Genomic DNA, 26,886 nt, shown 5'->3' on the forward strand with positions numbered 1-26,886 from the left:
GAGTTGTTTTTTTCTTTTTGCTTGATCTTTTTACCCCCTAACTTCCCCCTCCATGTCTGTCCATCTTTTGCTTGTTAGCTGTCTGTTCATTAGATTCCACAAAGGAGTGAAATCGTATTGCATTTGTCTTTCTCTGACTGGCTTAATTTACTTAGCATAATGTTCTCCAGGTCCATCTATGCCAAGGGAAAAATTTTCTTCTTTCATGTAGTCAGGTAGTATTCCATTGTGTAAATATCCAAAGGCTGTTTTATCCACTCATCTACTGATGGGCACTTGGGCTGCTTCCATATCTTGGCTATTGTAAATAATGGTGAAATGAACATAGGGGTGTTTATGTTCTTTCCAACTAGTGTTTTGGGTTTCTTTGGATATATTCCCAGAAGGGGGGACGCTGGGTCAAAAGGCAGTTCATTTTTAAATTTTTGAGGTCTCTCTATACTGCTTTCTGCAGTGGCTGTACCAATTTGCATTCCCACCAACAGTGCAAAAGGGTTCCCATTTACCACATCCTTGCCAACACTTGCTTGTTGATTTATTGATGTTAGCCATTCTAACAGGTGTGAGTAAATATCTTATTGTGGTTTTAGTTTGCATTTCTCTGATGCTTAGTGATGTTGAGCATCTTTTCTTATGTCTATTGGCCATTGTATGTGCTCTTTGGAGAAGTGTCTATTCAGGTCTTCTGTACATTTTTTATTTGGATTGCTTGTTTTTGTTTTTGGGTTTTTTTGGGGTTTTTTTGGTATTGAGTTTTGTAAATTTTTTTTTTTAATTTTGGATATTAACTCCTTATCGGATGAATTGGTGAGTATGTTTTCCCATTTCATGGGCTTTTTATTTTGTCAGTGGTTTCCTTTTCTGTGCAAAACTTTTTAGTTTGATGTAGTCTTATTTGGTTGTTTTTTCTTTTGTTTCCCTTGCCTGGGGAGATATATCAGATAAAATATTGCTATGAGCAATGTCTGAGATTTTGCTGCCTGTGTTTTCTCCTAGGATTTTTATGGTTTCTGATCTAATATATGTCTTTAATCCATTTTATATCTATTCTTGTGTGTAGTGTAAGAAGGTGGTCTAGTTTCATTTTTTTGCATGCATCTGTCCAAATTTCCCAACATGATTTATTGAATAAAGTGTCTTCAGTACATTTATGTGCTTATTTCTTATGTTGAATATTAATTGAATATAAAGGTATGAGTTTATTTCTGGGCTCTCTATCCTGTTCCATTGATCTATGTGTCTGTTTTTATATCAGTAGTATGCTGTTTTAGTTAATACAGCCTTATATTATACTTTGATATTAGGTAGCATGATTCCTCTAACTTTTTTCTTTGCTGTTGCTCTATGGGACCCTTTGTATTTCCCTATCAATTTTTGAAGTATTTGTCCTAGTTCTGTGAAATATGCCATCAGTATCTTGATAGGAATTGCAATGATATACATTATTTTTGGTAGTAGGGATACTTAAATGATGTTACTTCTTCCTATCCATGAGTATGGTATGTGCTTCCACTTATATCTAGCTTCTATTTCTTTCTTCAGTGTCTTATAATTTTCTGACTACAGGTCTTTTACATCCTTGGTTAGGTATTCCTAGGCATTTTATTCTTTTTGAATCAATTGTGAATGGGATTGTTTTCTTAATTTCCCTTTCTGTAGTTTGTTGTTGGCATATAAAAATGCAGTTGATTTCTGGATATAATTTTGTACTCTGCTACTTTGCTGAATTCATTTATCAGTTCTAGTAGTTTCTTGATGGAATCTTCAGGGTTCTCTATGTCTAGTGTCATGTCACCCACAAATACAGTTTTACTTCTTCCTTTCCAATCTGAATGCCTTCTATTTCTTCATCTTATCTGATTGCTGTTACTAGGACTTCCAGAACTATGTTGAAAGTGGACATCCCTGTTTTGTTCCTGATATAAGGGACAAATTATAAGGGCTTATAGTTTTTGTCCATTGAGTATGATGCTGGCAGTGGATTTGTCATATATCGCCTTTATTATGTTTAGGCTTGTTCTCACTATTCTCACTTAGCTGAGAATTTTGATCATAAATGGGTGCTGGATTTTATCAAAAGCTTTTTCTGCATCTATTAATATGATTATGTGGTTTTTATCCTTCATTTTGTTTATGTAGTGAATCACATTTATTGTGAATGTTGTACTAACCTTGCATTCCTGTAATAAATCTCACTTGACCATGGTGTATGATCTTTTTGATGCTTTGCTGTATACAGTTTACTAATAAATTTTTGAGGATTTTAGCACATATGTTTATCAGGGATATTGGCCTGTAATTTTCTTTTTTTGTACTATTTTTATCTGGTTTTGGAATTAGGATAATGTTTGCCTTGTCAAAATAAGCTTGGGAGCTTCCCCTCCTCTTGAATTTTTTAAAATGATTTGGGAAGGAGAGGTATTAGTTCCCTCCAAGGTGAATATTTGGTAAAATTCACCTGTTAAGCTATCTGGTCCAGGGCTCTTGTTTGTTGGGAGTTTCTTGATTATAGCTTCAATTTTATTAAATGTAATTTGTCTATTCAGATTCACTGATTCTTCCTGATTTAGTTTTGGAAGATTTCACGTTTCTAGGAATTTATCTATTTCATTCAGGTGGTCCAGTTTTGGGGCATACAGTTGTTTGTAACATTTTTCTTACAATCCTTTGTATTTCTTTGGTTTCAGTTGTTATTTCTTTTCTTATATTATTCTATGATATTATTTATTTGGATCCTTTCTCTTTTTCTTTTCTTCATGAGTCTGGTTAAAGGTTTGTCAATCATTTTTTATCTTTTCAAAGAACCATCTCTTGGATTCATTGATTTTTGTATCATTTTTTAAGACTATTTATTTCTGCTCTATTTATTATTTCCTTCCTTCTACTAACTTTAGGCTTTGTTTTAGTGTTTTTTTTTTTTCAAGTTCCTTTAAGTGTGAACTTAGATCGTGCATTTGAGCTGGTTCTTGCTTTTTGAGATAGGCCTATAATGCTATGAATTTCCCTCTTAAGATTGCTTTTCCTGTATCCCACAGATTTTGGATTGTTGTGTTCTCATTTTCATTTGATTCAATGTCTTTTGATTTATCCCTTGATCTCATTGTTGACACATCCTTTGTTTAATAACACGTTATTTAGCTTCCATATCTTCGTGTATTTTTCAATGTTCTTGTGATTGATTTCTAGTTTCATAGCATTGTGGTCAGAGAAAATGCTTGATATAATTTCAACCATCTTAAATTTATTGAGACTCATTTTGTGTCCTAACATGTGGTCTATTCTAGAAAACATTCCATGTACATTTCAAAAGTATGTATATTCTGCTGCTTGAGGGTGAAATGCTCTGCAGGTATCAATTAAATCCATTTGATCTAATGTGTTGTTTAAGGCAGCTATCTCCTTGTTGATTTTCTGACTTAAAAATCTATCCATTGAAGGCAATAAGCTGTTAAAATCCTCTACTCTGACTGTATTTTTTATTTTTGGTCTCTCCTTTTATGTCCATCAAGGTGTGCTTTACATATTTAGATATTCCTCTGTTTACTATTATTATATCCTCTTGTTGGATGTTTTCCTTTATCATTATGTAGCGTCCTTTTTGTGCCTCTCACCATAGCCTTGGCTTTAAAGTCTATTTGTTGGATTTAAGTACTGATATCCCAGCTTTTTGTTTTTCTTTTGAATTTGCATGAAATATCTTTTTCCATCCCTTTACTTCAGCTTGTGTATATCTTTCAGTCTGAGGTAGGTCTCTTGGAGACAACATATATATGCGTTTTCTTTTCTTATCCATTTAGCTATTCTATGTCTTTTGGTGGTAGCATTAAGCCAATTTCATTTAAGGTGACTATTGATAGATATGTATTTATTGCCATTTTATTTTTAAACTATTTTCTTCTCTTATTTCTTTTTATTTTTCTACTTCTTCAAGCAAGCCCTTTAACATTTGTTGCAGTACTAGTTTGGTATTAACAAACTCTGTTAGCTTTTTCTTGTCTGGGAAACTCCTTATTTCTCCTTCAATTTTAAATAAAGACTTGCTGGGTAAAGTAGCCCTGGTTGTAGGTCCTTGCTTTTCATCACCTTGAATGTTTCATGCCAATCCTTTCTTACCTGAAATGTTTCTGTTGAGAAATCAGATGACAGTCTAATTGGAGATGTCTTGTATGTAACTACCTGCTTTCTCTTGTGTCTCTTAGGATTCTCTCCTTGTCTTTGAGCTTTGCCATTTTAATTATGATGTGTCTCGGTGTAGGCCATTTGGGTCCATCCTTTTTGTCACTCTTTTCACTTCCTTGACTTGTGCCTTTTTCATTGCTTTTTCTCTCTTACTCCCTCCTCAACTCAGTACCACCCACTCCCTTAGACAACCCCTCTGCCATTGTTCATATGCATGTGTATAAGTTCTTTGGCTACTCCGTTTCCAATACTGTACTCTACATCCCTATGGCTATTCTGTAACTACCTATTTGTACTTCTTAACCTCTTCACCTCTTCACTCATTCCCCCACAGCCTCTCCCATCTGACAATCATCAAAATGCTCTCTGTATCCATGATTCTGTCTCTCTTCTTCTTGTTTGCTTAGTTGGTTTTTTAGATTCAATTGTTTATAGATTTGGATTTTTTGCCATTTTATGTTCATGGTTTTGATCTTTTTCTTAAGTAAGTCCCTTTATCTTTTCATATGGTAATGATTTGGTAATTATGAACATTAGTTTTTTCTTGTCTGGGAAACTCTTTATCTCCCCTTTGATTCTAAATAATATCTTTGCTGGGTACAGCAATCTTGGCTGTAGGTTTCAGCTTCTCATGACTTTGAATATTTCTTGACAATCCCTTCTAGCCTGCAAACTTTCTCCTGAGAAATCAGCTGACAGTCTTATGGGAACTCCTTTGCAGGAAACTCTCTCCTTTTCTCTTGCTACTTTTAAGATTCTCTCTTTAACCTTTGGCATTTTAATTATGATGTATCCTAGTGTGGGTCTCTTTCCATTCATCTTGTTTGGGATTCTCTGTGCTTCCTGGATTTGTATGTCTATTTCCTTCACCGAATTAGGGAAATTTTCTTCCCTAATTGTTTTTCGAAATAGATTTCCAGTTTCTTGCTCTTTCTCCTCTCCTTCTGGCACTCCTATGATGTGAATGTTGGGCCTCTTGAAATTATCTCAGAGGCTGCTTATACTGCTTAGTAGCTATGCAACAATGACTAATCCACTTAACATCTAAACAAATATTATCTATTAATAACCGAAAAGTTCAGATATGAGCCCTTATACTAATATCACTAATCCCCTTTCTTGGCTCAACAAACCTATTAGGGCTGCTGCCAAACTTATTACCACAACAATGCAGTTATCAATACATTTTTGTATGGTTCTCCCTCTATGAGCAGGGACAGTAATTCTTGGTTTTTGGCATAAAACTAAGGCCTTTCTCACACATTTCTTACCCCAAGGTTCCTCACCTCATGTTTTTGGCTTCTTTTTTTCTTTTTGTTGCTCTGATTGGTTGTTTTTTGCTTCCTTATGTTCCAAATCATTGATTTATCAGCTTCATCCCCTCTACTGTCTTTCCCTCTAAATTGTTCTTTATTTCAATTAGTGTATCCTTTGTTTCTGATTGGATTATTTTTATGCAGTTGAAGTCTTCACTAAGGTCTGTGAGCAACCTTATAACGAGTGTTGTGAACTCTGCATCTTATAGATTACTTATCTCCATTTCGTTTAGCTCTTTTTCTGGAGTTTTGATTGTTCTTTCATTTCAGCCATGCTTCTTTGTCTCATCATTTTTGCAGCCTCTCTGTGTTCATTTCTAAGTATTAGTTAGAGCTGCTATGTCTCCCTGTCTTGGTAGCATGGCCTAATGTAGTAGGTGTAATGTAGGGTCTGGTGGCACAGCCTCCCCTATCACCAAAGCTGGGTACTGGAAGTGTACCCTTCATGTGGGCTGAGTACACCCTTTTCTTGTTGTTGAGCCCTGATTGCTGTTGACAGGTCAATGGGAGGGATTTATACAGGCAAGTCAGCTGCAAGAACTGGCTGTGACCACTGACCACCAATCTCTGCTCTCCTTGGAGGATCACCTGTGCAGGAGCAGGATGGCGTTATTCCAATGTGGTCTGTAGCTGTCCACTGGGTGTTTTGGCCCAGGGGTTTCCCAAGTGATGCAGGCCAAGGTCAGCCTCTACCTGTGTTTTGCTCAGGGCAACCTGCCTGAGCAATAATGCAATCTGAGATGGCTGCTACTTGTTCTGGGCTTGCACCAAGATGGCAGTGTAGGTAGACGTGGCTTCTTTCTGCACAACCACATCAAAATTATGGCTAAAATATAGAACGACCATCACTCAGAACCATTAGAAATCGAGGTGAATGGAAGTTTGACAACTACGGAACTAAAGAAACCACATGCATCCAAACTGGTAGGAGAGGAGCAGACACAGAATGGGCTGGTTCCTAACACATGTGTGGTGGATAAAAATTCATGAGGGATATCCCAAGAGCAAGAATCCCAGCCTCACACAAGGCTCCCAGCCCAGGGTTCAAGTGCCAGGAAGATAAGTCCCACAACCTCCGGCTGCAAAAACTAGCAGAGATTGAGTCAGTGGAAGAATCTCCTGGATCCCCAAGCAGGTCCTCTTAAAGAATCCACACATGGACTCACCTACTCCGACTTACTACTTCTGAGCTCCAGCACCAGGATAGCAGCTTGAAAGATACCACTGGTATACAGGAAGAAACTAAAGTGTCAGACATCAAGGCAAGCAGAGGCTTTGGTCCCTTTTCTAAACCCTTCCCCCAAAGAGCCAGCAAGCTGGTCCACATCTGAGACTCCATCAACCTGGATAACACTGTTTGACCCATCTTGGAGATCCCCAGAGACTCACCCAACCCAACTTACAGGCACCCCAAGGTGCTTTTCCATATGAATGGCTGGTGTTGACTCACGCTTCAGAACTTCCTAAATCCTATCAATTAAGCAACAGCTGGCTTCAGTGAGCCCCAGCGTTGGCACTAGCAGCAGCCAGCCCAGATGTGCAGCTAGGATTTGTTTGGGAAACTCCAAGCACTTGTGTGTCTTTTTCTTTCAACAGACTAAGGAAGTTTTCTGTCATTATCTCTCCAAATAGCTTCTCAATCCTTTGCTCATTCTCTTTTCCTTCTGGTATTCATGTGATGTGGATGTTTTTACTCTCTGTTGTCTCATAGTTTTCTTAAGCTCCCTTCATTCTTTTTAATTATTTTTTTTCTTTTTGCTGTTCTGCTTGGGTGTTTTTTCTACTTTGTCTTCCAAATCACTGATTCAATACATGCCTCACCTAACCTACTATTTATTCCTTCTAGTGTGTTATTTATTTCAGTTCTGCATTCTTTATTTCTGACTGGTCCTTTAATATGCTTTCTATGTCTTGTTTTCATGTTGTTGAGCATCCTTTTAATCATTACTCTAAACTCTCTGATAATTTGCTTTCCTCCCTTTCATTTAGTTCTACTTCTAAAGGATTCTCTTGTTCTTTCATTTGGGGTCTGTTTCTTTGTCTTCCCATTTTGGCTGCCTCTTTGTGTTTGTTTCTATGTATTAGGTAGTTCTGCAAAGGCTCTGGTGTAGACTTTGTCAGGCACTGCTTGTGACTGGTGCTGGGCAACCTGTTTGGCGCTATTAGCAATACACAACATGTGGCTCTCTCTGCTGGGCCTCTTCATGTGCAGAAAGAATGAGGCTGTACACCAAGGCTGGTATTTACCAGCACCAGGCCCAAGGTGGGTCAATTAAAGTCTCAAAGCTCCCAGAAATCAGTCTTTGTTGTTAAACTTAATCACTGATATAGCCTGAGGCTGTACTCAGCAGCTGGGCTCAAGCTCCTAGGGTGGCTCAGAGTAATTCCTGCAAGTAGAGTTTTTACTTCCCCTCAGGCTCATGCCACCTGGAGGGAAGTGCTCTGACTGAGAAAGATGGCCTTTGAAGTACGGGGAATGACTCAGCACAGGGATCATGGTGGTTGTTTTGTCAGTCCTCTCCCCAGAGCCACCGGCCCCAGACTCTTCTCAAGTCTACTCTGCCCTCCCTCTGACTGAGCCCAGGGTAAGTGGCTGCAAATGAAATTTTGTGCATTACCCTTTTAAGAGGCTCTGCGTCTCTAGCAGTGTCTTCTAGTGGACAGAAACCCTGCGGCTTTTCACAGCTGGATGCTATCTGGGTTCCTTTCCTGGCTGTGGAGCTGTAGACTACGGAACCCAACTTGGGATTTAGGCCCCTCAATTCTCAGGGAGAACCTGGCCGACCACTGTATATTCCTCCTACACTTCATCTGCTGCCCATGGGAGCCCAGCCAACTCTCTCCCACCTCCTTGGTACTCCCTACCAGTCACATTGTACTGAAGTGGTTTCTTCTGTCTGTCCCTGATTATAAAGTTTCTCTCCAGCTAGAGTTCAGTTGGTTATTCAGGATGATTTCTCTACAATTTAGTTGCAATTCCAATTGGCCCTGGGAGGAAGTTGGTGCACCTTTCACTTACTCCTCTGCCATCTTGGATCTAATCATCAGTGTTTTTAAAAAGGGTTTTAACATATCTATTCAATGTGAAGATAAAGAAAGTACTTAATGCAATTAGTAATAAAAAGTTTTGCACTAATCATACAATGGTTGTGATGACAAAAGTGCTTTTTAATATTCTTAGATTTAGGTTATCAACAACATAATTTTTTCCTTAAAATTTTTAATTAATATTGAAAATTTACTAAAATCATATTTTCAAATAATAAACTAAATAAGCTTTTGGAAAAGAATGATTATTTTAATTGTTAACTATCAGTCTGGGATTATTGTCTGTTGATTATATTTAATTGAAATGAAAAATGAAATGAAACATATATCAATTTGTTAATATACATATTATATTCACTCTCATCAAAACAACCTAATTACTTTCTTGGGTATCAAAACAAGTATGGCATTAATATGATTAGTGTAGGAAAACTGTAGTCATGCTTAATGAAAATTAGGCCAGTTCTGTCAGTGTTATGAGCAAATGGGGTAATTATGTAAACTTAATGGGGAAATGTAGTAGCTACCATATATTCATTCAGCATACATATTTTTAAGCATTTACTGTTTATGATAAACATATGCATGCACATATTATATAAACTGTCTAGGTTTGTATATATACTTGGAAGGAGGACATCTATCAAATATTTCTGAGGCCACGATACAGTTTTTGCTAATGCACTATGCATGCAGATCCTATTAACTGAACGGCTACCCAGTACTTTCATCAGTAATGTATTTTATAAACATTGAGCATTACCTGTCAACATTTTACTACTGTACCATTTTTTTAATGTTAAATAATTATAAGCATACTGGTTAAATTATGTTTTTTCCCTCCAAATGTTACCCACACTCAGTTCATTAAACTATGTTGCTTGTGTTCAGGCTTTCAGGTCTTAGGAATTAAAAACCTGGCATCCGCCACTGCCAGCAGATTTTTTGGTTAGAGATGTATTAAGGCACAGGAATAACTTGGCCATTATCCACATACAGAATCATTAAAAAGTTCCTATGGCTCCACACTGAACCAACAAGAAGGTCCTTACTCCTAACTTGGCCTCTGGGACTCTGCTCTCCTGTATCAAAATGCTTTGCAAACTTCAGTCCCCACCCCATTTCCTCCTACATCCTGTATCCCTCTCTCTAGCTTACACTGCACCACTCATGGCCTGTTCTGTTTGAAGATCACGCTTTCAGCTCTTTCTGGAGCCTTTTTTTCTCTTCTGTTTTTACACCCACCTCAATTGCCACCACTTCGGTCAAGGCCCCGTGGTTATTTAGAGTTGCTCCTCTGCCGGCCCCCTGCACATCTGCTTGTTATGACTCTCGTTGAACATTACTTGTATCTGCCCTCTTCCAGCAAAGGGAACTCAGCCTAAATATAAGTACTAAATACATAGGTGCTGCATAGAAAAGTTAGAATGAAGCTCTGCAGTTTGCAAAAACACCCTTTATTTATTATTTCTTTTGTTTTTCCTAAGGTGATAGGTGATGTCCATTTTAACAAATGGATCTAATGATCACAGAAATCAAGAAATATGTCCAATGTGAAACATCTAGTAGCACTTGATGGAGCCAGGATTTAAATCAGAGCCCATCAATTTCAAATGGATAGTTTTATATAACTTAGATAGAGAACAGAAATGAAATAAAAAGGAGAGTTAAATTATTGCCCAAGGATATAGGATTTGAATTCAGTTCTGAATATAAGCCCAGTAAATGTCCTATTCTATCAGCAGAAGCCTAATACTATAATAAAAGAAAGCAGTTGATATTTTGAAATTGTAGATAAATCAGCAGATTGAGGCAGCTATGTAGACAGCTTCATATAATATGATGGACATTATAGAAGTAGACTACCTTTACACATAGAAATACATTAATAATTGGCCATTAAATAAACCAATCAGATATGCCAGAAAAGGAAGTGCAACCACTGTAAACCCCTTTCATCATTTAAAGTAATGCTATGGTCCTTCAAGTCCCATAAAATTGGCCTAAGTGTAGTATATACAGTGATTATGCAGTCTCAGTGTACAATAAAATGTGCATAAAGCCCATAAAACACTACAGTCCTACAATATATATTTAACTTAAAACTAAGATGCTAGCTGCAATCAACATAAAGTATGACAATTTAATTTATAATTATCTTACTTTACTTTTTAGTAATCATAGCAGAGGTTAGAGTAAAATTTACATAGTTGTTCTTTTCACAAAAGCTTAAAGTATTTCATTGTGTCTTTATATTGTCCTGTATTAAAATATACATTTAAAATTGACCTTAGGATCACAAATAAAGATGATTGCCCCTCCAATAGCTATGGTAGTATCTGAATAATTAAAAATATTAGTAATTATTTCACCTGATATTAGTATGACTCTCTTTTGTTCTTGCCTTTAATCTTTTTCATTTACCTTTGAGATTTGGCTTTATTAGACTTAAGGGGTTTTATTGGGTAAAATGCAAAGTGAGAGAAAACCAACTCCCTAATAAATACCAAAGATAAGGTAAATAGACTTGATGACTGCCATATTTTATGAGTTCCACATAAAGAAGGTGCTGATGGGAGACTTTGTCAGAATACTGAGGTTAAAAAGAAAAAAAAATGGTAGTATCTAGTACAGTATTTATGTTCTTAACAATGGAGTGTAAGAGAGAACAGCTACATTATGCATGTTGAACGATACAGCAGCTCTCATGTAAAAATCACAATAATGACAATGGAGTGTAAGAGAATAGCTACATTAGAATGATATAACTGATTCTAATATAAAAATCACAAGAATAAAGATGACTATGTGAATTTATAGCCAGAAAAAGCAGAACTGGATTGAACTATGCTATTTAGTTGAAACAGTCTAGGGGCCTCCCTCTGTGTTCATTTAAGCCACCAGCTCTCCCAGTCTCCCACAGCTACGTGTGACCCAGCAGCTTGGTGCCAGAGGAAAGCAAAGGAAACAATTGCTTGGGTTTGAACTTCATCTTCGCCTCCTGCTCCCTTTAGTGAGTACAGGAACGGAGGTGGCCATAGTAGGTCACATACTCTATCAATCAAGATAAAATGCCAAGACAGAGAGTACAAATGTAGTCAGAAGATGGGGAAAATGATCAAAGAGGCAGCCATAATTTCACTTAATGAAATTCATTCAAACATTGTCTAGGGTCTAAGGAAGGCATTATTAGTTTTAATAATGCTTTTCTTCCTAATAACTAAATAAGTATATATTGTAGAAGACTTGGAGATATATAAAGATGTGTCAAAGAAAATTAAAAAAACTCAAACACCTATCTCAGAAAAAATTATTTGTAACATTTTGGTATATTTAAGAAATTTGTTTTTACTCTTAGCTATATTTATATTAATATTTGACAGGCTCCTAGTATATAATGTCATGTTTCTGCTTTTATACCTAATATAATATTGGGACACATTTCTTGTTAAAAAATAAAGTTTTGTTAAACATATGAAGTCTGTCCAAGAAGGTATCCAGCCATGATATATGAAAAATAGAGACATTTATTAAAGAGAATACAAGATACAAGAAACATTGTACATAGGACAATGACACCTCAGTCCCTTTCAAAGTAGGCACCTTGGGACCTCACTGAGTTCTTCCAATAGTCATTACCTGGCCTTTCACATTTTCCTGAATCTCACTGACAGTCTGAAATCTCATCAATTTAAAGTGATTTTAGTTTTGGGAAAAACCAGAAGTTGCAGGGCACCAAATCTGGGCTTTAGCAGGGCTGAGTCACCTGGGTGATTTGATGTTTCTCTAAAACACTCTCAGGAGACATGATGCACGAGCAGGCCAGGCCCACTGCTGCAATGAAGCTGCAAAGCACCAGTTGCCCATCGCTGCAGCCTTCTGAATCATCCGTAGAGGAATGTTCATGCTTAATGCCAAATGTGATGCAGATTTATTGCTCAGTTATTTTTAAAATGGTAGCCACACAGTACACATGCTCACTTAGTGGCCTCTACTGCCCCCACTGACTAGTATAGTGAAGTCTTCATTGTCCACGCATGCACACCCCAGTCCACTCTTCTTGGCTGCCAGGTTACATCTATGTCACACAAAATGTTCTTGTTATATTAACAACAGCTGTACTTTTTCTGGACAGACCTCATATCAGAAAGTGATACATATTTTAAAATTTTAACTCATTAACTCATTAACATTTTTGGTTTATATGGGAAAATTAGTATTTAAACTTGAGGGTTTTCCCTAAATATTCACTAATTGTCTAAGATCCTATTTTAATAACTGCAGATACATTTTTACATGCTCAGCACATTGTATATTTAATATAGAATGTGTCCATTTCTACTGTATTGCTTTCCATAATGAAATTCTTTTTGTTATTTGTCTTGGGTCTTATTTTGTCCGATAACTGTTAAAATAAATTTTGTTTTACAAAATTATAAAAAGAGCTCATGGGGCCAAAACTTCCAGGAATAGGGTGATGGTAGATTTCTTTATATTACAGCTGAATATGGGTCGTACACTAAAATTTCAGCCATGTTGTAGTATGCATCAGGTATTAGGATCATTATTTCATGCAGCTGCTTGAATTCTCTGATGAAAATTTTCCCTTACTACTAATACAATTTTTTTCCTAACTACCAGGTTTGAATGCATCTCAAATATTTTCAGTTACACAAATAAAATGCCTTTGCATGGCTGTTTGAAATCTTAAAGCTAAAGTGTTACTCAGCATTAGGAAGGGATAATAGCATGCATTTTGGTATATTCATGGTTCCATTTTCACTCCTCAGTGTTTATCCTCTCATTTTTTTCAACTTTAATTTGTTCTCTTTTTCTGTCATATTTTGTTTATCCTTGTACAGTGGTCTAAATATTTTCTGGAAAAAATAAGAATATAAATAAATAAAATTAAGTGTGGAAATTAAGCCTGGCTCAAGCATGCTTTTGCTTCTTATTCATTTTTTCTGTTTACATACTTATGTCTTTTGTATGTTGTTATAGCTGTTTACATTCAAAACTAGAGAAATGGCAGGCTTGCTATGTCGCTATCTTAATTCCGACCATTTATCTACCTTAAAGGAACATATTACTATTGTGACCTTTAATTCATCCACAAGCTATATTTCTGCTAACTTAGGATAATTTTTAAATTTAATTGATTATAACTAACATTTTTATTTGAATGTTTATTTTCTGTCATCACAGTAGCCAAAATTTAAATACTACAGGTTTCTGTAAATACAAAGGAAAGTAGATTTTATATTTTCTAAAATTTTCAATTTTCCTACTTGTTGAGAGTTGTATCCTCAAATTATGAATTCTTGAATTTCAAACAGCAGAATTTGTGTTATATACCTTGTATGTTTGAAATGAGGACTGTAATTTAAAAATTTTAGTTACCACACAATAAGTGTTCCTGAGATAAAATATTTATCAACTTATGCCAAACACATTATAAAGAAAATTATGTGAAAGAGGAAAAGAGAAAGAACTTATTTCTAAAGCAAAAGAGATACATCTTGAATAATATTTTTTAAATGCCTTGAGAAGATACAAAGGTGATTTAGAAGCTACTGGCATGATTGCAATGCTCTGGAAACCTTTTGAACAGGAGAAACCATATTTAAAAGGTTATGTAACCTGTGTTTGCATTAAACTAAAATAGACCAAAGATGAAGGGAAAGAGCTTAAAAGTGAAATGAGTACATATGTACATGTGTACCCGTCCCTCTTTTGTCTGCATACGCACTAGGACAAAAAAAAAATTATGACCATAAGAAGAGAAAAATGTCACTTGAGAGTGTGAATTTTCTTTTCAAAATCTTATTTTTTACCTTAATTTTTAGAAGAGGAAAGGGAAATAAAGATCATTTGCAAAGATTGTCACAGGCCACAGGAACTGAAATTCAAATAAGAAGCGTTGATGTGTGAAGCAGCCATTGCATGAACCTTTTCTTTGGTATAATAAGATCAGCTTATTTAATTCCAAGCTAGAATATGTTAGTGGTTGATAACAGTTTTAAGATTCAGGTGAATCCTCCTTCTCATGCAGTAGAACTCATGAATAAGAAATATGTGTCAGTTCATGTCACCTAACTACAGATACCTACAGTGAGAGAAGCTTCAGTTACTTCTGATCCAACATTACATATTTTGTGTCATCGGAATAAGGACTACATTTTGTTCACACATGTAAGGCTTGTACTCAGTGAAGTAGAATTATAGAGCAAAGGTTTGCAAAAGAAAGAAGGAGAAAGAACAAAATCATCTTACTATTAATATTAGTTTTAGAAAATAAACTCTACATAGTTTTTGTGTGTCTTTAATTTTGTCAGATTCAAACCTGCTTTTTCATACACTTGATTATACAATCAAAATAATGGGCACATGTAGATAAGGTAAATAATTTTTGGAGTTAAATATGCAATGAGAATATTCTTCTACACATAAAATTAAAAATTATTTACTTTAATGAGAAAGGCTGAATACCAAAGACCTCACAGTGCAAATACATATTTAGAAGTAAGAAATGGTAGTCATTTTGGCAAAACGTTTTTAATTCATTAGAGAATTTAGTTTTTAAATAACTGCAAATTAAAAACAAGTACTGTAGTTGAGGGGTGATGCAGCCTCCAGAGGAAAAAATATATATGTGTGTATATGTGTGTTTATACACATTCATATATGCACTATCTTCATCTAATATGTTTTCTCTAATCACCTTATCTTGTAATGTTAGTAATCCATCTGAAGAAAGTTTCAACAGGTGCTAAGTTTTTTTAGTTCACATTCAATATGGCTATGTGAAGAGAAGGCCAAAGAGACACTCTTGCAAAAAACAATGGATGAAAAAATATAACTTTTAGTTCCATATAAGGAACTATTTATTCAAGTTCAGACACTGCAATATATATACATACACACACACATAAACACACACATATATATGTATGTGTGTGTACATATATATATCTTTCTAAAGAGAGAAGAGTTTTGGGGGGGGCAATTTAACTATTTGCAACCTATGGAACAGCTCTAAGAAACATATATATATATATATATATATATATATATATATATATATATATAAAAATACAAAAGTAAGTTTATTTTTAAAAAGGGTAAAGATTTAAGAATAAATTCCAGTGAAAATATAAGACAGAACATGAGCTAACATGACATGAGTTAACAATTAGGGGCTACATAGGGTATTTTAAAAGGTAAACAAAAACAGGAGATTGTAATGTGGCAGAAGGTCAATGAAGATAAAGAGAACTAGAGCAGAAACATGAATGCTTTCTGCCACAGAACACATTCACAAAAGCCTGCATTGGGTTACCCAGCAGAAAGACGGGGCATGTGCCTAGGGCACCAGCAAAGCAGCTACATCAAACTGGGAGAAGGATAATGGTAAAAAGGAAAAAAAATGGAATAATTTTAAAAATAATTTTATATTCCAAAGTATAAGTAAATAGAACAGCATCTAAGGTAGGGTTCATGGAAAAAAAAATCAAATTCTGACGGGCTTTCACGTATACCATCTTTAATTGTTTGTTAACTGCGAGGTTGGTATATGACTATAGGAAGAGTAGCTAATGGTACAATTTCAAAACATTTGCTTCTAAGAAGCTGTGGTTTGGAGGAAGGAAACATGGTCTAGAAGTGATGGTAAAGAACATAGAGGAAATGTCATTAATTTATATATTAATTAAACAAATATTTTCTACTCTCCCAGTGTTTCAAGGTCTTTTGGGCACTGGGGGGAACACATTAATGAAAACAGCCTCTGGGACCAGAGGCAGGTGGAATTTGTGTCAATAACCCCAAGTAAATTTAACTTTTCCATTTGATATGTATGAATTAATATATGAGAGATGTGCACACAACTCAAAAATAAATGCTATGTATGCACCCCAAGGACAGGGTCTACATGCTTAGCATTCATTGTGAGTTGTAAACATTTTGGAAAGAATTAAGGGGAGGAAGTTTCAGGCTCCACTAGAAAAGGGACTCAATTTCCTCAAGGAATAGCTGGTTTAAGCAAGAAGATAAAAGTGTACACTGAAGAGACTGAGGATATGGAATATTTAGCTGATGACAGGCACTGAATTCCAATGCATATAATGGAAAGGATGTCAGAGAGCAGCAAGGGAGCAACTCTGATTGGTGGATATGTAGACAATATCTAGAGTATAATGATTGGCTTTACTAAGGTGATCCAAATAAACACAACTGATAGTCTTATGGCATTAATAGCAATGACCACTTACGGGATGATAAACAATCAGTCCCAGTTTGGGGAATGAGTTCTTAGGTAGAACATGAACATAGATAACAAGAGCCATGACAATTTAGATAGTTAGGAGTTAACTTACTGTCAGCTATATCATTGAAAGTCTCAAGTCTAAGAAGGCATAAGCTTCTTAGAAATCGGTAGGAGGAAATGAGAGCAAGGAGGAGAGGTGACTGCATAGATAATTGCCATATATTTATTAGTAAATGTTATTTGTATAAGAGATTTATATTCATAATGAATATTAAGCAAGTAGGCAATATCTTTGGGTGCAGACATATAATTTATTATTATAGTTTTGCATATATCTATACTATACTAATATTTATGTGTAAAACAGTAAAATTAGATTTTTTTCTAGAGATACATTTATATTCTCTCAAAATTGCTTTTATAAACGTCAAAAATCTGGACAAAGATAATCAAGAAAAAATATTAAACACCTACTACTTCCTTTTACAGTAGTTATGGCTTTCATATAAAGATGTGTTTTGTGTTTCTAAGCTAAAACATTTCACCTTTTGATAATGCATGCTGAGATAATCACCATAAATTTCCAACAGCAACTTTAAATCTTAAATTTATGGTTAAGAAGTTGTAGTTAAACATGTATTCAGACAATAATAGATATTTTATTGTATTAATAATATACATGTTATATTGTAATTAATAATAATATAATAAAATAACTATAATTACCTCATTCTACAGCTTTAAGAATTTTTAAATGTCTGCATTACTTAAAGTAAGGAAAAACAATTTTTAGATCCCTCTGCATCTGCCTATACATTTAGGAAACACATAATTTAGGTATGCATTTTTACTAGCCAGTGGTAAAAAATTTAAACATGAGCAGGGTGGGATACCACACATCGTATTGCAATGATTTCTCACTGTAACTACTGAATGATTTTAGATCATTTCCTGCTAAGGGATATTATTATAAATTCATCAGATTCTTCCTTACTCAAAATAAACAAACAAACAAAAAACAAACGGACATGATAATTCCAAACCAAAATGAAATAGAAGCATCACAGGAAAGCTCACTCTGTGTGTGAAAACTGCATTAAAATATCTTAACTGATATTAAGATACCTCATAAAATTTGTATTTATATAATTTAAAAGGGGTGGATAACCAGTGGCTGATGTGGTATGTGCTTGGTATATAATGAAGACACAAATAATCAATTTCTAAGTAAAATGCAAATTTTAGTAATTCTGAGGTCAAATCTAGTAAATGATCCAAAGCATTACAGGCCAAATCAGAAGGCATGACATTTCTAGACAGTGAAATCCCGCTAGAGGCATTTCTTCCTGCAGGATATGTTCTAGGCTGTGAGACAACCAAAGGCCAGATGCATGGATTCTTCGTTCCACATTCCTTAACAAAGACAGTCAGTTTTATTTCCTTCCCAGGACACATGCTAACAAGTTCTTCCCTTATAGGTACATGTTAGGATTCTGCACAAACACATGTCAGACAACGTTAAATAATATTTAAAATTTCTATGAAAATTTTGTTCCCTAGTGGTTTATTGAACAGAACTAAGTAGGAAGTATCTAACAACATGGTTTTATATAAGAAAGTAGTTTAATTCCACCTAAAACTTGATTGCTTGTTATTTTTATATCGACTAGTTTACATGCTTTATTTTGATTTGACACACTTGGACATTCAAACCATTTAAATAACAATCTAATAAAACCTTAGAGTTTTTTAAATATGAAAATTGTTTCAGTAATCCCAAAACCATGTTTCAGGGGCATGTTAATATCAGCTTTGCTGTTTCAAGTAAATGTTTTAAAACAAGCTGTGTTTTGCAGTCATAGCTAAAGCATAAATAAGTAAATAAAATAACCTTTTGATTAAATGGTATTTAACATACTTGAGATAGTCAAATATTTATACCATTCTAAAATTAGAGCTGAATATTTAAACTGACTGCATTAAAACTAATATATGTATATACAGTACCATGTTAGTATATACGCATGTGTATACACATATATTACTAAACCTTAAATATGAAAATACATGATATATTTTAGTTTTTTACCTCATAGAGACTATGCCTATATATTATTTTTAACATATATTAATTACATCCATTAAACCCATTAATTATTAGCAATAAGGTAGACTAAGACACCTTTGGACCAGATTTTTACAGTGGGATAGAAAAGGTGTGTTACATCTTTTTTTATGTTAAAGTGCTTGTTTAATTGGAGGTAATAGAGTAACAATATAACATGTTATAAAATAGCTACACTAAGTTTTATTGGAATATCTTTAGCTCCATCAATACTCATCTAAAATATTTCTAACATACAGTTTTGCTGTTTTGTGATACAACAGTGTAACTTATTTAGTGCAAGTTAGATGCAAATTATATAACTAATTTACATAAAATAAAATGTATAAAGCTGAATTTTAAAATATTAAGGACATGTATCTTATATCGATCAATATAAGGTATAATTTTATATTGATATTGATATAAAAGGATGTCCACCTCAAACTGTTGCAGTGGACAATGTTGTTCAAAGCATTTTTCACACACACACAAAGTCATATTGGTTTTGAGAGTTTCTCAATTTTTTAATCATAGTATAACATGCTAAATGAAATCTAAATTTAGGTTTAATAAATATTTTCTTCTTAAATTAAACACTCCTTGAATAGTGCTCATTAAGTATGCACTCTTTTGGGGGAAAGACGACAGTGAAAAATGTAGATCATATTTTCTTTTATTCATTTTTTGTGCTTATCTATATATTTATACTCAATAATACTTAGATGTAATTTAAACTCTATATTTCAAGGGGGAACTATTAACTTGAATATAAATGAAAATCCAAGAAAGATGTAAAAATTGATTTATTATTCTTAGGACAGGATAAATTAATCACAAGAGATCAATTTCAGTATGTAACCATTTCTTTTAATGTGACATAATTATGTTTCAAGAACTGTTCTGCAGTGCATTAATATATATATCTGAGGTGTCTTTTCAAGTATAAGAAGGGAAACTGGGGGTCTTTACAAGACAGGCATTAGCGTAGTAATAATCTGTGCCCTTGAGTCTTCATATTTCGTACGTTGTTTTAAAACCATTAATATTGTACAATATGTTCTTCATCTTTAAAATATCTAACTTTGCAATTGAATCATAAAGAACATGAAATGTATTATTGATGAAATACTTCATTTTATAAATACTAACCTCCATTTTTACAGCTTTTTTGGTGTTATAATTACTAGTTTTATAGTAAAAAATAAACTTTTTTCCTTTTTAGAGTCTACCTTGGTGCATTACTTGCCCAAAAGAAATTTATAGTACATATTATTAAAAGAAGGTAACATCATAAGAGAATATTAATATTCTGCACTTCTTTTTTCTAAATTTTAACTGTTCCCTTTACCTATAGCCTTCTCTTCCCTTCATCTCAGCCCAGGAGTTATAATTGGAAAATTAATTATTAAATTACAAAGAAAGCAATGCTGTTGGGCAGGAGGGAACACTGAAATATCTTCAATGGAAATTATGTGCTAGATGAACAGTGTGAAGAAGGCATTCCTCACTCTACGGCTGTTTCTGAGATTCACTTGATGAATCTGACTGGAAAAACCTTTTATAAAGTCTGCATTAGTGTTCCAGTACAAGGAGAACAAACTTTTTGCTTTTCAGGTGTCTCAAAACATAACAGGTGGTTTGTTTTCTTACAACCCCCACAATACGGCAGCAATTCCTTCTGGCTTTACCTACCAAATCTTTCCAGAATACAAACAAATTCTTAAAACTTTTACTGTTTCTATTATTCCTCAAGCCTTCACTGTCTTTCTGCCTGGCTCACTGCAGTATTTCCCATCTGGTCTTCTGCCTTTACCCTTGTACCTCTACCCCTTTTCTGCCACAGTCTAATCTCAACTCAGTAACTAGGGTCAGTCTGTTAAACTGCAAAGTGTAAATTGGCTCTACTGTTCAAAACCCTCCAGTGGCTTCCCATCTCATTGAGAATTAAGGCCAGAGTCATTCACATGTGCTTTGAGGCCCTGTGTTATATGTTCATACCCATGTAACTAACTGCCTCACCTCTACCATTCACTCATCTGCTCATTCTACTCTAGTCTTACTGGTCTCCTTGCTGTTTCAAAATCACTTGAATCCTGCTACCACCATGAGGGAGTTCACTACACAAAAAAGCTTGGGATGTTCTCTTGGATACCATCTTGTCTTTTAGTCACACGTACTTCCAGTTATCCAAATGTCAACTTTATACTGAGAATATCCCTGACCATCCTGTTTCTTTCTTTCTTTTTTTTTTTTTTAATTTAGAAAGTCACAGAGGTAAAAAGAAGTGAGCCAACTGGGATGCATGGGCTCAGGAAATGAGTTACAGAGGCAAAAGAAGGGCCCTTGGAGTTAGGAGAGAGAAAAAAAGGGGAGGAAACATGCAGGCATGGGGGTGGGGAGAGAAGATAGTGCACCTGACTATCCTGTTTAAAATTGCAATTATTTCCAGTGCTCACCGTTCCTTTCCACCCTTCCACATTTTATTTTTTCAGTACAAAGCTTATCACTCATAAATATTGTATATGTAATTATTATTTTTCATTTGGCTTCTTTTCTGACTCCCAATAGAATTCTACCTACATGAGGGCAGGAGTTTTGAGGTTTTTTTCTATTTTATTCACAGCTATGAGTTAGTGACTAAAACAATGCACATTAACAGAGTAAGTGCTAAATATGTATTTATTGGATCTATAAATAAACTTTTAAAAAAATTGTTAAGGCAGCCACATGGAAGGAACTACTTGTATTCCATCAGTTTGACTGCAATCTGCAAAACTGATTCTCATCAGGTAAATATAGTTGATGTTACATAAAACAGATTCACAGAGCTTTATATGGTTTAAATGAAATAATCATTAGTGATTCAGATTCCCACTAAAAGAGATCATAATATATTATAGTTGGATATTTTCTTATAACTTACAGCTACTTTTATAGCCATTAACTTACATGTAAGCCAATTATTCAATTTATAGACACTATTACCAGCAAGTAGGACTTCAGCGGCTCCAACAGTATTGCAAACAAACATCAAGGAAAATCAGAAGGGGAAAGGAAAAAAGTTACAGGGAGTTGCATTGCTATCTATTATCAGCACAGTCTGTCTATTATTACCTTATTCAAATAATTTTGAGAATATTGCAGGGCTTGGCTTTGTTGCATTATTAGTATGTCAGGAAGGGAAAACATCTCCTAAAAAATATTCACCAGGTGCCTATATCAGACTGCACAGCCTCAGGTACTATAACAAATAGACTAGAAATATAGTGTATCAAATAAAATAAAATTTATTTTCTTATTGTTAAATAATCTAGACTAGATGACGTTGCAGGCTGACTGGAGGTAAGGAATCGGGGGGCGTGGAGTGGCTTTACTTTAAGCAGGCTGATGATCACACTGTCATTTTTCATCACTGGCTTCTAAGATTACCCTGGTCATAGCCATTGATATTCCAGGCCACCATAAGGAGGAAAATACAGAAACAGTATATGTCACCTCAACTAATATTCTATTGTAGATAACGTAGTGACATAACCACACTTAACTGCAAGGGAGGCTGAGAAATACAATTTAGATAGACAGCCAGGTGCCCAACTAACAGAAGAGGGAGAGAGTGGATTCTGACAAACAGCTAACAAAACTTGCCACAGTTGGCCCTTTTGCTCACCAAATATTTGTGCCATCCTTCCTTCCACTTGTAGAGCAGTCACTGAAACCCTCCATCCCCCCAAAAGGAGACAACACAATGTCCCACTCATTTATTGCATGAATGTCACTGTCCATGATCCTGCATGATGCACAATCTGCTCCACTGGGTTCAGAGGTGTCACTTGGGCTCTGGTGCCCAGCAAAATAAAAGCCAAGCTTTCTGCCTCCCCCTCTCCCCACTGCAAATACAATGTACAGCAGTGAAGCAAAGGCAGAATAATTGCAATGCAAACTCCAAAACAGGAAGTAGAAAAATGGGAACACGTGAGAGTCACTAGTCCAAACAGTGGTAGAATCCTGGGCAGGTATCGTGAGGAACTTGACCATGACACTGAAGAAAATTATTTGATTGGATCATGCCTCTCTTCCTAAGAGGAGATCCTTTGTGCATGGGTCTCTGTGGCCTCTGGCTTTGTTCCACAGCCAAGGATTCTCATTGTCCATTATCTTCTATAGCCATATCTGAGGGTGTTGCTCCGGCCTGTGCCTTCCATGTGCATCAAAGTTCCTCTTTTTGGATATAAGTTAAGGGCCCTGAAGATGATTTTTTGAAGAGTAATGGGGATGCAGAGGATAGATTCATGGTTTCTTTGCCAATATCATTCTCTCAAAAACTTAGTTTCTGATATATTTGCTTACAGTTAATGCAAATGCAGCAATAATCACAAATTACTTTTCTAAACAGAGTTTTTTAAACCTGCTTCATTTTTCTCTCTCAACTTAATCTTAAAGTCATATGAAAAGATACATTTGGATATAAGGGCAACTGTCGAGGCTCCAGAAGCTGTTGAATTTTCAAAACTCACTTTTTCCTTCCATGCTTGTGACAACTAATGCCGCTTATGCCTATACAGTGTCCTGTTAGAAGAAGTGGGGGCAGCTGTGCTCAGTAATTTTGGCTCCAATTCCTTCCACTCAAGCAACAAAGCAGGGACGTGGCCTGCCTTCTGAATATCACAGTGACAGTATGATATAGTTACTCAGCTAAATATCCAGAAATCTTGGAAGAAAAGCATCCAGAAGTCCATCAGAACACCCTACCTGATATTATAAATGGTAGATGCAATACATACTCTCTGACTACTTCAAAATTGCTGCATTTTAAAATTACTTGTAATCTCACTGAGGGGAGTAATGGAGTCTTAGAATTTTCTAATGTCTATAATATAGCTCAACACTGGTAATTCATTTCATGAGTACTCAATACTTATTGATAATTTTATAAGTTAAAGAAACAAATTATTTTTATAGTCAACTGAGATATTTTCTGATTTTCCTATCCTATCTTCATCACTTTATAGATTCATATATAATAAGGCAACAAAATAAAATAACAAACATAATAGAAACAGACTCACAGAGAACAAACTGACAGCAATCAGAGGGGAGGGAGTTTGTGGGGCTGGGTGAAATAGGTGAAGAAATTAAGGGAAAAAAACTCATAGACACAGACCACAGTATGGTGATTGCTAGACGGAAAAGGAGGTGGCGAGAGGGAGAAGAGGGAAAAGGGGAGATAAACAGTGATAGGAAGGAGATTGGATTTGGGGTGGTGATACACAATGCAATATACAGATGATGTCTCATAGAATTTTACACCTAAATCCTACTTAATTGTATTAACCAATGCCACCCCAATAAGTTTAATAAAAAATGAAGGCAATTAAATTATAGTCTGAATGTGGATGGGAGCAAGGAGGATATTCTGTTATGCAAATATGGAACATTTTTTCATTTATCATTAATACAACCAAAATACCATTTGCCAAGCACTCTTCTGCTTAGGATATAATAGTGCATGAATGTGTGTTTTAAGATTGATTTTTAAAGAATACATTTGAAAACTAAGGTAAAAATAAACGATTATGAATTGAGGCACATAGAACTTTCTACTTTATATAAATGATCATTCAGAAGATCATCAATAGTACAATACTATTGTTAATTATTTGTAGAAACCTAGTAGAGTGTTCATGCATCTAGACTAAGGGTGCCAGAGACATTGTTCGTATTAGCATTTAGTAAAAGTGGCTTTTGATTTCTATTTTTCACATTAATTATAATTACCAATTACCCAACTCTGTGGTGAGGAGTGAATTGGATGGTCTCGACAGATAATGTGCAATTTAGAAGCAGTTGCAGGGCGAGGGCCAGGGGCTCTTAAGCGGTGAGCAGAGTGTAAGTGAGAATAATACATTCTACATTCTTCCTACTTCGATGAACAGCAGAGTCTATCAATGTAATTTTTCTTATTAAGAATGATGTAACAGCAGGATAAGAATATCTGACCCAGCACAGTACAGCTTCTAGCACAAAAATCTTACCAAGGCAAATAACCACTCCCCGTAAGTCACTAAACTGGTTCCAATAACCTATGAAATTTTAAAATCAGACACTGGTTTTAGACACATCTACACAGCATTGATTCATGAGTAATCATACATTACAGTTCAGTGCTTTGATGATAACTCTGAAAGGTATGTCAATAACCACTATATAAATAATCAATTTCTCCCTTTTCTGTGGAAATTTGTCTATTCCCTCAGCTTCAAAATTAGTATGTTTTTGGTCTTTGATGATGAAAGGGAGCTTTTGACATTGATGGGAATTTTGAGATGTAAAGAATTTTTGCCATCACTCAGAAGGAATTTTAATCTGTTATATCAGTATATACTGAGTATTAGTTGGTGGACAATATTTGGATTCCAAGGTCATGGGGAAAAGTTGTCAAGTTAAAGTGTCTGAAATCATTCTAAGAAGGGCTGCATCTATTGGGAATTCATTTTTAAGCACAGTTTGATTTAAATACTATGACTGTATAAGAAATTTAAAGATATGTTATATTTTAGAATAAAGAGGGCAGGAGGAAACTTTAGGAGGTGATAGAAATACATACACACACACACAGCAGTAGGTTAGTGATGATTTCATAATTTATACTTTTCTATAGACTAGTCAAATTGTCTACATTAAATACAGCTTTTTGTATGTTAATCATACCTCAATAGAGTAGTTTTTTAAAATTCCAATAATCTATTATAACAAATATTTATGAAATCTAGTCACATAATTAAAAACATAGTGTTAAGAATGGACAACAGGGTGGGGATTGATTGTGGGAGCAGGGGGTGGTAGGCGAGGCAGGGGAGAGCAACAGGGAAAATATGGGACAGCTGTAATTCAATGGCAGTAAAAATTAAAAAAAAATTACATATGATTGATTATCCCAAATAATCGAATGGTACCCATTTGAGAATTAAAACACACCTTAAATTGCCATGATTTTAAATAGAAAAAAGTCTAAAATTGATTTTTCATAGCTATGTTTCCTCATACAGTATATTCCAACATTATTTATTATACCTTTATAACTTAGGTGGGTTATGTTATTTATCTATTAATTAATGCCATGTACCTGTCAAGGTCTAGTCAGAATACAGACTTTGCTTCTATCATTTTAACAGTAATGATTTAATATTAATACATAGGATTGTTAATTATGGATAAGTTGTTAACCGGTAGTCAAAAAGAGAAAAGGGAAACATTAAGACATCATGGAAAATCAACTGCAGTCCTACCTCATAGGACTGAGTGAAAAAGGGTGGATAGGGTGGAATTATTAAAACTTAGAACCTTGAAAAGGGGTACCTGCAGGGCAGAAACTCAGCCCTTTGTGTGGCGGCACTTCCTTTTCTGTTGATACTGGTGCTCTGCAACACAGAGGAGGGGCCGTGCAGAGCTGGGGGCACGTACTTCTGAAGAGAGGGCACCTATCTGCTGGGGCTAATGTCTTTGATGAGGGCACAAGGCACTTGTTTGTTCAAGCATTTAAAAAACTGCCAGCTGGATTCAGCTGCTGTGATGAGAATGACCTGCTGTTGTTGAGATGAAGTATTGCTAGGTTGATGCTCACTGCAACTGTAAGTCCAGAAGAAGCCTACAGAAAGCAGGCAGGATGAAGCAAGTCCCCTCTTCCTTCTCCAGCCTTGCATTCTTCTGCAAGTAACCCCTATTGCTAAAGCCTAACAGAAAGTCAGCTGGCACAGCAAGAATGTGGTTTGCAAATTTCCAATTGCCAGCATCACTAAAACAGATGTAGAAGGGTGAGTTTGGTGCTAAGAAAAAAACAAGCATAATAATACTTGGCACATGGCATTAGGAGACAATCGACTTACAGATAGGACAGAGCACATACTCTTGATGAATCCTCCCAGAAAATCTGCAGGCTTTTTGCAAGTACCTTACTCTCTGCCCTTCTAAAC

The 26,886-nt window shown here is 35.2% G+C and overlaps 1 protein-coding gene across 1 annotated transcript in view; it reads right to left on the reverse strand.

The window, feature by feature from the left end:
* Positions 1-26,886, reverse strand: part of SPAG16 (sperm associated antigen 16) — a 758,894-nt gene that overhangs the window by 336,070 nt on the left and 395,938 nt on the right. The window lies entirely within an intron of this gene.

This window comes from Pteronotus mesoamericanus, unplaced genomic scaffold (assembly GCF_021234165.1).
Source record: "Pteronotus mesoamericanus isolate MK-2021 breed Mesoamerican mustached bat unplaced genomic scaffold, CSHL_Meso_final contig_90, whole genome shotgun sequence".
Classification (NCBI taxonomy): Eukaryota; Metazoa; Chordata; class Mammalia; order Chiroptera; family Mormoopidae; genus Pteronotus; species Pteronotus mesoamericanus.